The 12,194-nt window shown below is 46.2% G+C and overlaps 1 protein-coding gene across 1 annotated transcript in view; it reads right to left on the reverse strand.

Annotated features, from left to right (window-relative positions):
* Window positions 1-12,194, reverse strand: part of LOC8033259 — a 958,536-nt gene that overhangs the window by 852,287 nt on the left and 94,055 nt on the right. The window lies entirely within an intron of this gene.

A 12,194-nucleotide genomic window follows, 5' to 3' on the forward strand; every position in this document is an offset into this window, starting at 1 on the left:
CCGCAGCGTTATATAAGTAGGGCTCCGTATTTTCGGATAAATCCGAAAAACTCCGAAAAACACCCGCCGGTAAAGTTTTTGGAAATTCGGATTTAGCCGATAAACCCCGAATTGTTATGTACCCAAGCCACCCCCCCCCCCCTTTCCCAAAACAACAACAAAAAAACAAAAAGTTTCAGTTTTGCTTCTTTTTTTTTTACATTTTCGGCGGCGCAGGCTCAATGGTCCTGAGAAAATGACACCATAATTATCTTTCAAGCCTCGGACCGTTGTCAAAAGGTGGTCTTACGACTTGTCTCGTCAAAGTTGAATCAGGGAAACAGGTCATCGTACCATTCGTGTCGCGACAAAAGCCACTCTTTTGGTTTCCAGTTTGGGCCATGGGATTTGGGATTTAGAGAAAGCAGAGGGTATGTTTCTGGGGGTAACAGTGAAAGCTATGGACCATAGAGATTGTATAAAATAGGGAAGAAAGGCAGTTGAAACTTCTCTATTACATCCACCTCGCGCGGCAGCGGGATAGATTGATGGGATGACTACGAGCTTCCTTGCGGCTATCTCCGGCAGTTTATTGATTTTAAGGTATCGACGTTTATCGAAGCCACACTCGTGTGCGACTTTTGTCGTGGGACAAATTAGTATTGCCAATGACACCAACGCCAAATTCAACTGAAGAGATCATAATAGATACAAGCGCGTTTTATTTTTTATCTGGCATACGTTTGCATCCGTTTATTATTTAGTATTTTTAATAGGAAACACTGCAAAGTTAATCTCCGAATTTCGGAGAATTGGGGATTTATGAAAAATAAACTCCCATAAACACCGAATTTTTGCTAAAAAATAAACTCCGAAAACACGGAGCCCTATATATAAGTCAGCGTTGGAAATAGCTCTGATCTTGCTGATCCAGAGCTGAATTTGCGCTGGATTAGTGATACAGCGCTAATACGGTGCTTTCAACAAAAAAAAAAGTGTATTATACATTAGCAAGATTTTCTAAATATTTGTTTTTTCTAAATTGCATATAGCACTCCTTCACTTTTTTATGTAACATTGAAATTTTGTTCTCTCGAAATCGCTTATTTGTAACTTCTCTAAGATATCACACAAAATAAAAATGTAGCAGAACAATGGACGTAATCTGTACGCCAGGCGCCGAGGGCCGGGAATCTGCCGTTCAAGCGGTCCAAGCAAAACACAGTTCGAGCGGCACATTCGATTCTTACATCTTTTTGCATGATCATATTCAAAACATATCACGTGTAGCATATTTTCAACCATGAAAAGTTACGTTAACATTTCACTCTTGCGCACTTATTAAAACTGTTTCTTGCTACCACCGCTAGGGGATTCTTTTCGGCTTCTGTTTGGCCAAGAGAGCATGCCAAGCCCTCTATCTGCGTCTGGTACACGCCCTGGCTCTGCCCGCTTCTCCCATGGACCAGAATCTCTCTCTGTGTGAGAGTACCTCCAAGAAGTCCTGTTAGGGAGTGAGCAAGGGGACTGAGTGAAACGTACGACCTCCGACTGGCCGGAGAAGTTGCCTGGAAACTGAGGCTCCCCCTGCAAGGCGGGGGCCACGTGTTTAACTCGATCCGCTCCCCTTTTCTCATTTAATAAATCACTGCCATGGACCCTTCTTACAACAGTCTCAGAGTAAGCATCATTAGGCTAAAGCATTTTGCAGGCTTTGATATACATATATCAAGATATTTCTTACGAAATGGAAAACCGTGTCTCGTTAACGGAAATTGGCAAATTGTCGCAAGTTTTTGCTTTGCTTTGTTGCCTATATAGGATAGCTTAATAATACAGATATCATAAAAAAATCTAAAACTGAGCCACTCTCCACTACCTTCATTTATTTTTTTTCTCTAAAACTAAGCCCTTCCAAATTAATATAAATGCAATATTTTACGTAAAAGAGGGAGATTGTCAAACTCAATTTAAGAAACTACTTCGAATATGTTGCCAATCAGTGATCAGCTTTCAGGAAAATCCCACTGTCTATCGTACTCGTTTTTTTATATATTCAGTTACGTTTAGCATTGCAATGGGCTATCAGCAAATGTTTACATAAAATGTAATATATGCGTTCTTAAGTGCTTCAGGTGCCATACTGGTCAAGTCCTCGTTTTAATGCAGTTGAAACTAGGTAAGACGAGCACTAACCAAACACCTGATGTGCCAGGCATTGAATACAAATATAATAAATAATTCTTGCGGGTTGGTATATCTTAACAACCCATCTATAATACTGGCATTCAAGACAGCATTTTCTTGTCAAGTAATCAAGTAATCTAATCTAATATTTTTTAACAAGTGTATTTGTAATTGTAATCGATTAGTTTTTTTGTTTTTTTTTCGATTAACGTGTACAAGATTAGTCAATTTAAAACTGGCTCGGGGTTAGTTTTCGGGGTTTATCTGTATTTATATTAAAAAAAAAAAAAAAAAAAAAAAAAAACACGAAACTTTACTTACACTCTAAAAAAGCCCGGTCGTCTTCTTTCCCTCACAACACTCGGAGAGCCAATCACCGCAACTTACGGAGGCAGCTCAGCGAAGGACGATGCCGAAACATATGTTTAGACGAAAAAACGCAGTCTGAGTTGTGACATTAAGCAAAGCAAGCGTGACGTTTTGCATTGCTTAATGTCACAACTCAGACCGCGTTTTTTGGGTCTAAACATATGATTCGGCATCGTCATTCGCTGAGCTGCATTCATAAGTTGCGGTGATTGGCTCTCCGAGTGTTGTGCGGGAAAGTAGACGCACGGGCTTTTTTTTAGAGTGATAGAGTCAATATAGACGGCTGATTTTGTTCTTTGCAGAGATGTTCCTATTAAGTAAAAAAAATAATTTGGTCATACAGTAGAGTTTCTCAAACATTGGCACATATCGACGAAAGAAACACAGTTGGACCTTTGTTCTTGTTTGTTTTTTTCTTCAAAAATAATTAAAACTTAAATCAGCATTTCAAGTTATTGACCCCCATCATTCTTATTTTGAGACTGCCGAAATAGAAGTTCCAGTGCAGTCACTTAAGTAGGAAGAAGAAGGAAAGAAGATAAAACCCGCAATCCTCGACAAGCAGAAGATCCGTCAGTTTCTGCCTCGGCCGCTTCAGTGGTCAATGACTTGAAAATAAAAGTCAGTGGCGTGTCATTTCCGTTGTCTTTCGTTTCAGGAGTGCGCACAAAACGTCTATGTGTTTGTAACAACTAAAAATGCAACCTTGTTACCCAGCACGATTTGGGATAAAATCACCCAAACATTATCCAACAACTTTCGTACCTAAGGTTCAAGAAATCTGGGTAAAAGCAGGCAAATTATGCAAGCTGCAAGAACAGGGATAGCCGACGGTTCACAAAGAGAAATGAACTTTTTTTTTTTTTTTTCATTTTACGTGCGCGTGTGGAGGAACAGTATTACGATAGATACCAAGTGCGTGCGAACACATCATGCATCGACAAGTTGATAGTCAGAGTCAGAACTTTTTTGTTGATAGCAAAAATATTAAATCAAAGCTGTACTGGGTAGTCTCCACTTACGATCAAATATAAGGCATCTTTCTTTTATTCGCAACGTCGTTATTTCTCGCATCCAGTAATTTTATTAACTTTTAAGAGTTCTAAAAGAAACACGGTACATCGCCGATGTTTCGGCCGCTGTAAGCATGAGTGAAAAACAAAAATATGTAGGATATTGTCGGGCAATTGTGTTACACATAAATGTTCCGGTATCGCTCCGGAACGTTACCGAGCCCGGCGCCTACGCTCACGGCGCTCTTCATCAGACAACATGGTGCATAGAAACTTGATAGCAGTTCTTGGAATTATGAAGATACTGGCGCCAGTCGGGTTTTAAAGTCTGTCGCTTTTCCAGAACCTCCCATACTTCTCGGAATCAGCCAATCAGCGTTGATCACGTGACCTTTCCACCAGCCAGTCTGCGTCGAGCTTCAATGTCGATTTGTTGGGCTTCACTAAATCTAACGACCCCCCCGGAGCGACAATTGCTTCAGACGGCATCATGAAATAAGGGAATGTAGCCTATCTACTATTGAGAAACGAATCTTTTCAACGTTCCTAGCCAGAAAACGGAGCTTGACCTCGCCCCCGTTTAGTCCTACCTCTGCGTCTCGCTCCTTCTACCCAAACGTCAGCCGTTCCCAATTAACCAAACAAATGGGAACGACAGAAGGTGCTTTCCTTTTCCCCTTCTCGATCGGTTTTCAACAATACTGTCCTTCTCTCTGAAAAGAAAGGAGCGTAGTTGCGGAGGGAACGGGGCCCGCCCAAAACACGAAACACGGTAGAGCCCGGAGTGACCCCGCGCCCAGGGCGGAGCCGTGGACTGCCCCGAAAAGTCGTGGTACTCTCGTGCCCCTCTCCAAACCCCATCAGACCCCAGAGGAGCCCAGTCGGAACCACCGCTTCGGCTGTCCAAGAGTGGTACCGGTTGCCGCAGCACACTCCATTCCATCGACCTCATTGTGCCCTTCCCTTTTGACTGCGACCGCGTGAAAGACAGCAATCAATAGAAACGAGCTTGGCGTAGTTGCAGCGCTGGATCCGGGGTCCAGTCGGGCGGAGACTCCAGTGGACGGTACCCGGCGGTGGCAGACGGGGGGGGGGGGGGGGGGGGGAATTCCGCAGAAAACGAAACGGGGAAAAAAAACATATGGCAGCAGCGATGTGGCAGGGAGCGATTGACGGTCGGGCCTCCAGCGCACATAAGCGTGAAGGCCCGTTCACCGAGGCACGAACTCCGCCTAACCGGTGGGAGGGGTGCACTTAACACGACTTGAATTTCTCGCTCTTCCACCTTCACGTCCCTACGTGACGCGACGTGAAATGTTCGGGGTTCGCAAGCCGTGGCGTGTAGTGCACGAAGAGGATCCATCTCATTTACCTCCTCACCGCTCACTTCCGCTGCTAGAAAGCGTACGTTCTTTTTAGCGTGTTTCTCCCCCAATGCGCGACGTCTCGCGAGAAAACAAAATCTGAATTCATGTGATTTTGTGCGTGTTTTTTTAATTCATATTATTTATAGGAATTTGCATCCGCGGCACGTCGCGTCGATCACATCACAGTGTCACGTTATTACGTCACGTGAAACTATCACGCCATAGATTCACTTGCCACAATGATGTGACGTGACACTGCATTGTCACGTTCACTTCATGACGTGACGTGGCACCGTGACGTCACGTGACGGCTGTATATATTCACAAAATCCTCGCAATGTGCACTTGAATGAGCAGTTTACATTGCCCGCAGAATGAGGAGCGCGAAGAAGCCCCGTGAATGCTATGTATTTAGAACGCCTTTTGAAAATGACAATGAGACAGCGTTTTTTTTTTTGTTTTTTTTAGCGTGAGGATGCTTACATTTTCATAACGTTTCTCAATATCGCTGGGTTCGTCGTTTTCACTTACAACGTCCAGTCTAAACCACATTTGCTGCTGCGACGCGTCAGGAGAACAAATCCGCTTTAGACACATGGAACCCGACGTGGTGCCACTCCAACACACAGAGTTGCACTACGCCCTTATAACTGTGTCCTCGGGGCTCCGTGAACACGTAGGCATGCACAAGAATCCGGTGTTTTTGCCCGGAAACTGCACGCATCTGAAGCACAAACGAAATGCACAACGCGCGTGGGTTATTATTATACTTCTTAATATACTTATTATACTTCCTTACTTATATCTCTTATTATACTTCCTTACTTATCTTTATTCTTATTATACTAATTATACTTCCTAAGAGTAAGTCCGTTGCAAACCCACTGCTCCTGGGCGGTTTTATTTTGCTTCCCATTTTGCAAAATTGTGAATAAGCAAACGTCTTAGTAACGTCATGTCTCATCGCGTTAGGTTTTAATCGAATCTTGCATCTAACAAATCGCAACGTTCCTGGACGAGAGTCACGACGAAATCGCCTGCGATCCGAAAGCACTCTAGACTCGCACAGTTTATGTTAAATAGAGTTTACAAGCGCACAACGAAAGGAAACAGACGCACTCCGAACGCACAAAAAAAAATGGATTCACCTATCTCCCCGAAAGATCACAGCGAAGCACGGGCACATACACCCTAGGAAAGAATCCATTGAACACTAAGCAAGGCATTTCAATCGCCCAGAGTACAAGCATAGACTGACTGTTGGAGTCAAAACTATTACCTGAGCTCATGCTCGAAGCCGCGAGTACAAATATAAACCCAGAAATGAGACCAGTCCTTCTGGCCACCCGTCTAAATGCGCTCGTTCGCCTCACCCGCGTGCGAGCGTGAACGAAAAAAGTATCTCCCATGGTCAGTCTCCTGCTTTTCACGGAAGCCAGGCACACACATTGCCGCCTGCTGCGACGCAATTCCAATCGTCTCTCTCGGCGCCCCGACTGGCACGTGCGGAGAGCCTTCCTGGCGGACAAAAATGGCCACAGGTGGCGCGGCCCCAGTCGAGCCCCGAAGCTCGCGCCATCGCACGGTCCCGGTGGACGTCAGCGCCAATTTTCGGGTGAAGCCTGGGCCCAGGGGACGCTGTGAAGCGGCACAAGTCCGACCAACGGCTCCGGCGGAAACAGACGGCTAAATGGACCCGGAACCGTGTTTCCGGTGTCGCCAATTGCGGCCGCATTTCTTGGGCTTGACGCCGCCGCAGTCGGTGCCGGAAGGAGGTACGGCTTCGCGCCCACCGCCCGCCTCATGGGGACTGGTCGAGACATGCGTCACCACCCCGTGGAGCAACCGGAAAAATCTCAAGGGAAGGGGGGGATGGCCCCGACTTGCTCGCCTGTCCCTGCGGGGACGCGCGGTTCCTCTTCATCCCACGCCGGTATACCGCGCTCTTCGGACCACTTGGGAATCTCCAGGCGTCATGTACATTCAGAAGAGGTGTGCGAGCACGTCTGGGCTTGGGCCCGTCCTACAAATGTTCGTTCATGGGACAAATTGAGAAAATATTGAAATGACACAACTACAACACGCCTTGCCAAGGAAATACGAATACTCCGTTTTGTTTTAAAGGGATGCTGAACCAACCATTTCAATGTCTATAAAAAGTGGCGCACGATCTTTCCACGAGCCAGAAGTCGCCTGTGTACGCGAGTACACGCCACGAAATTGACGTCATAGTCCCCCATTCATGCTTAAGACGACTGTGAAATGTGTGGGCTCCGGGGAAAAGGAGAATAATGACAAGCTTTTTGTCTGCACAGTGGGGTCTGGTGTAAAAGGTGAGCGACCAATTAGTTTAACAAGCACGTAGCTTTCACTTCTGGAGATGAAAAGCCTGTCTTCATTCTCCTTTGGCCCGAAGCCCGCACATTTCACTGTCATCTTAAGCGCGAGTGGGGCTATGCCGTCTATTTCGCTCCGTGTGCTCGCGCACACTGGCGAGTACTGGCTCGTGGAAAGAACGTGCGCCACTTATTATGGACACTGACCTATTTGGTTCAGTATCCCTTTAAAGGGCCTCTGACAACCCACACTTCAATGTTTTCCTTTTTTTAATTTTTTATATTGTCTTTAACGCTTTAGAAGCGTGTAACGTAATTCCCCAAAATTCAGCGGCAAAAAAATTAAAAAGTCAAGAGTGCGAAAAAGCCCGCTAAAGATCCGCACCCTCCTCCCCCATTCTGGGCTCCTCCTCGCTTCTTTCTTTAATGACGTAAACGGCAAAGGGCTTTTTTTTTTCTGAGATTTAGAGACGGCGCAAGTTGCTTGTGCGTGAGAATTGTTAATGACATTCATCAAGTATGTTTTTTTGCAACCATTACTTGCGCAATAAAAACGCCTCTGATTTGGAAATATAAAAACTCGGAGCCCTGGTAATGACAAAACTTCAACCGCCTCCTGCTCCTTTTTTTTTTTTTTTTAAGTTGAATTTTTTTGGTAGATCCGGATTCGTTTCCAAAATCTTCGAGGGAGAAGAAAAACCGCTCCGTGGTACCTGCTCCAAATCGACGAGCGGAAGATGGAGTCGCATTTTTGGTGCGACCCGCCGGAGAGGGTCTGTGATTCGAAATGGGCGCTACTTGAACTTGACGAGCTGAATTAAATCTCCGACGACCAATCAACCCTGTTGCTGTTCACTAGCAGAAGAAGTACCCGAAACAGATCGAGCTCCGAAACCACGGAGTCCATGTCACAAACAGAGAGGAATAGATCCGCGTTCGCCGCCCCGGAACGGCGGGGCACGCAGTAATTGTCAGCGGCGGAGCTCAGATCGCCGGTAAGACATTAATAAACACACAGAGAAAGTAAACCTCCACTTGCACGGTCGTTCCCTAATTTATTCTTGCTTTACTGCACAAGGAGACACCGGCGGCATGCAGTGGGCAAAGGTCAACAATCAGCTGCGACAAAAGGAAGACGCCTAACCCTGCGTCTGCTTCCTTCTCGTTCTTTCGCTCAGGATGGCAAATGTGAGCGGTTACGATTTGCCACGCTCCAGTCCCGCCTCTGCACCCCCTGAACCATGCAGCGTACGAGACGCAATGCTCACCGGATGCACTGCCCGTCACCACCCGAGCAGAGCCGTATATGTAGAGAGTTTGGCCATTCGTTGGGAAGTATAGGAGACAAATGAGGAGGCCCCATTGGCCGAAAGCGGGCTGGGCGTGTTCCAGGGCGTCTTCAGAAATTCGAATGTGACCAACCAGAAGCCGGAAATAATACCCTGGCGGTGGTCGCGAGAAACAAACCTGATAACTGCATTGGAGTAACTCTGGATGGCTGAAAATATGGTACACGTGATGTTTCAATCACACTCATCTAAAATGATGGTGGAAGAGTGCGACTAGCGGAAAGATCGACATAATCAGTACGCCAAACGCCGAGCGCCGGGAATCTGCCGTCAGAGCGGTCACACTCTGTCCGCGCAAAACAGAGTTGAGCGGCGCATTCGTTTCTTACATCTTTCTGCATGATCATAATGAAACAACACGTGAACCCTATTTTCAACCACAAAGAGTTACTACACTTCACTCTTACGCACTTATTAAAACCATATGAACATAGACCTTCGATGATCGATCGGCTCAGAACTGTTTCTCGCTACCACAGCTAGGGGATTCTTTTCGGCTTCTGGTTGGTCAAGAGAGCATGCCAAGCCCTCTTTCAGAGTCTGCCGCACACCCTGACTCTGGCCGCGCCTCCCATTAACCAAACTCTCTACATATACGGCTCTGCACCCGAGTAAACAACCGACCGCGACGCGCATGCGCAGTGACGCGCTGCCGTCCACTTCAGGGGAGATCTCCCGAAGTAGACGGAGCGGTTGCGGCGCGGTCCAAGGCGCTCCACGAAGCTTGCGCTGCCACAAATCTGCGAGCGGAAGATGACCAACTTGAGGCAGATCTGCGAGTGGAACATGCGCGCTCCAAAAGGGGCGCATTTGGAGCGCTCCAAATCTGCGAACCGAATTCACCATTACTTGCAATATGGCGGAACGCGACGGCTCTGCTGAGGGCGGTTGGAGGGATGGGAGCGCTTGGGAAGGCGGAGAAGGCGCGGACGAAATGTTTTTCTCGGTGCCGGATAACCTCTCGGACTTCGCGAGAGGAACTATCGAGCGATCAAGATTTCCGGTTATCCCTCGTGTTGCTCACCAAAGTCTGCAAGGCGCCGTTTTCCTCTTTATCTCTATCAATACCATTTTGACACCCACTAAAAAGAACACTGCAAAGAAAGGATAATCGAACTGAAAATTGACGCGTCGTGTGGGCGCGGATGAAGGACACGCGCAATTGTGCTCAGCGAAATAAGCGTGCAATTGGCCTGATGGCAAACGCGAGCCCCCGTGATGGCCATGATTGATTAGAGAGCAAGAGGCAAGGAGTGCACATTGTGCCAACTTCATTAATTTGGGCGGGAGTCTTAAATCTGGCTTTATGAATGTTTTTCTGGAAATACGTCGTTTCTAGGTTTAACGGTTTTAGGGCGATGCGTATGTATCATTTCCAGTCCAATGCGACAATACAAAAATATTTGATTGTGGGATTGTTAGTGCCTTTTAAGTGTTAGCTCAGCGGATGACACAAGCCCATGGGCCCCATCGTGAAGAACTGAAAACGACGTTTCTCGACGTTCGTCGTATTCCAACGGGTTTGTAACCGCCGCTTTCTGTCCAAAAACCACAAATCTTTAAAAAGAAAAAAAAATGAAGATGCCCTTTTTTAAAGAAACTTTTAATGTACGGCACATAGGCCAGTATGAATAATTTAACTTGGCGCAGCAAAAGAACTAGCGGTATTCTAACCCATTTTAGTCGTGCCTAGTTTTTGTTTTTTTTACTTTTTTTATTTGTGTGTGTGTGAGGAGGGAGGGGGGGGGGGGGGGACGGCACCGGGTATACGGCTCATTTACTGGCAATTCCTCGAAAGCAGGGAAAAAAACTGTACGGCATAACCACTCTATGCTAGATTCGGTGACGACATCTCACGAATCTTGACACAAGATGGGAGAGCTGAATCTTATTACTGCAAGCGCAGGCCAAATGTACAGGAGAGAGGTTTTATTCTTTTGTTCCAAGACTCGTCTCACTATTCTCCTCGTTGCGCCATCGTGTTCAGCATTCGCGATAGGGGGCCCCGACGCCACCAGGGTCTGGAAGATGGAGCTCTTGATGGCGAAAAGGTGCGCTTTCGAAAGATGTCGCCTTCCTGCCTTTGCGTTGGCCGCCCAATTTATGCGGCGCGGTGTACAGAGGGCGACGCAATCAGTGCCAACAAAATAGTAATCATTTTGTCTCTTTTTCTCTGTGAATTGAAATGCTGTCTTCAAAACTATCTGCAGCTTTAATAAAAAGAACTGAACAATTAAAAAAAATAAACTGACAAAACAACGAAGTCTTGAACAGAGCATTCTTCAGAATGTATGGCATTGAACAGCTCCTCTGGGTTTTTCCCCCTCTTGACGTCACGTGCGCTATACGTGAATTCAGTTTTCCCGCTAAACTTAGCGGGGAAACTGACGTCCCGCGACCTATACAGCAATTCCGTTTCATCGCTAAATATAGCGGGAAAATTGACGTCCCGTGACCTAAACACGAATCTAGATTCCCCGCAAAATTTAGCGGGGAAATCCATGTCGCGTGACCTCACGTCACGTGATCTAAAGAAGAATTTAGTTTCTTCGCTAAATTAAGTGGGCAAATGTATGTCACGTGAGACACCAATTCCCTTTTCTCCATCGCTCTCCCATCTTTCCCCTTCCTTTCTCCCCATCCCTCCCCCTCCTAGGGTGTCCTCTCTATCCCTAACTCTCTCTCCTTCCCCTTCTCCTCCCTTTCTCTTCCCATATCTCCCAATTCTCCTAGAGGTGCCCTCCCTTCTAACTCTTTCACTGTGGCTCCCCTCCCGCTACACGTACCACTCCTTCACTCCCCTCCCACCCCCTCCCTTTCTCTCCCCAATTCTCCTACGGTGTCCTCCCTCTCTCCTCTCTCCCCCTCCCCAGTTTCCTCCAGAAATGACTGTTTGATGTCTACCAAGCAATTGAAACAATCGCTCCTAAACGCTGCATTCCATGCATTTACAACTTGATGTTAAAGCTCGCTGCCATTATTTGATCAGATTGGCACGATTAACCTCCTAATTAATGAAAGTGACTGAATTAACAAGAATAATGGGCTTTGTTGAAAACAATTAACTCAGACAACTTCAGAATCATTTGGCACCCGTGCTTTGCATTTCTGGGTCTTGAAAATGCGACCAACTTCTTTGCGCCCGCGCGGTTTTCCCGTTGTATTTTTTTTTTTTATTTATTCGCGTTACACGCCATTATTGTCCCTGCAGCGCAGGCAGTACCTTTTTCAAGCCGCCACGCCTCCCCTGTGCTTCAAGTTCTTCTAAAGCTTAGATTTAGTGGGTTTCCATCACACTTAGCGAATTTCTAATTGGGGCCATCCGTTTATCTTAACTAAACAGAACTTTCATTACGCAACAAAAAATTAATAACTTAATAATAATAATAATAATAATAATATTAACAATGATAATAATAACAATAATAATAATAATACTTTACTTCCATCCTTTATGATGGTGGGGCCCAAGAAAAAAAGCTGCAGTAAGCAGCTTGACGAGTCCCTGGGCCCCTACAATGGACAGCATGAAGCGTGCGGGAAGACAAACAAAGAGCAACATAATAGCGTGCTAGAGACAACGATGAAGCAAAT

The sequence above is a fragment of the Ixodes scapularis genome, unplaced genomic scaffold, assembly GCF_016920785.2.
Source record: "Ixodes scapularis isolate PalLabHiFi unplaced genomic scaffold, ASM1692078v2 PGA_scaffold9__187_contigs__length_104089568, whole genome shotgun sequence".
Lineage (NCBI taxonomy): Eukaryota > Metazoa > Arthropoda > Arachnida > Ixodida > Ixodidae > Ixodes > Ixodes scapularis.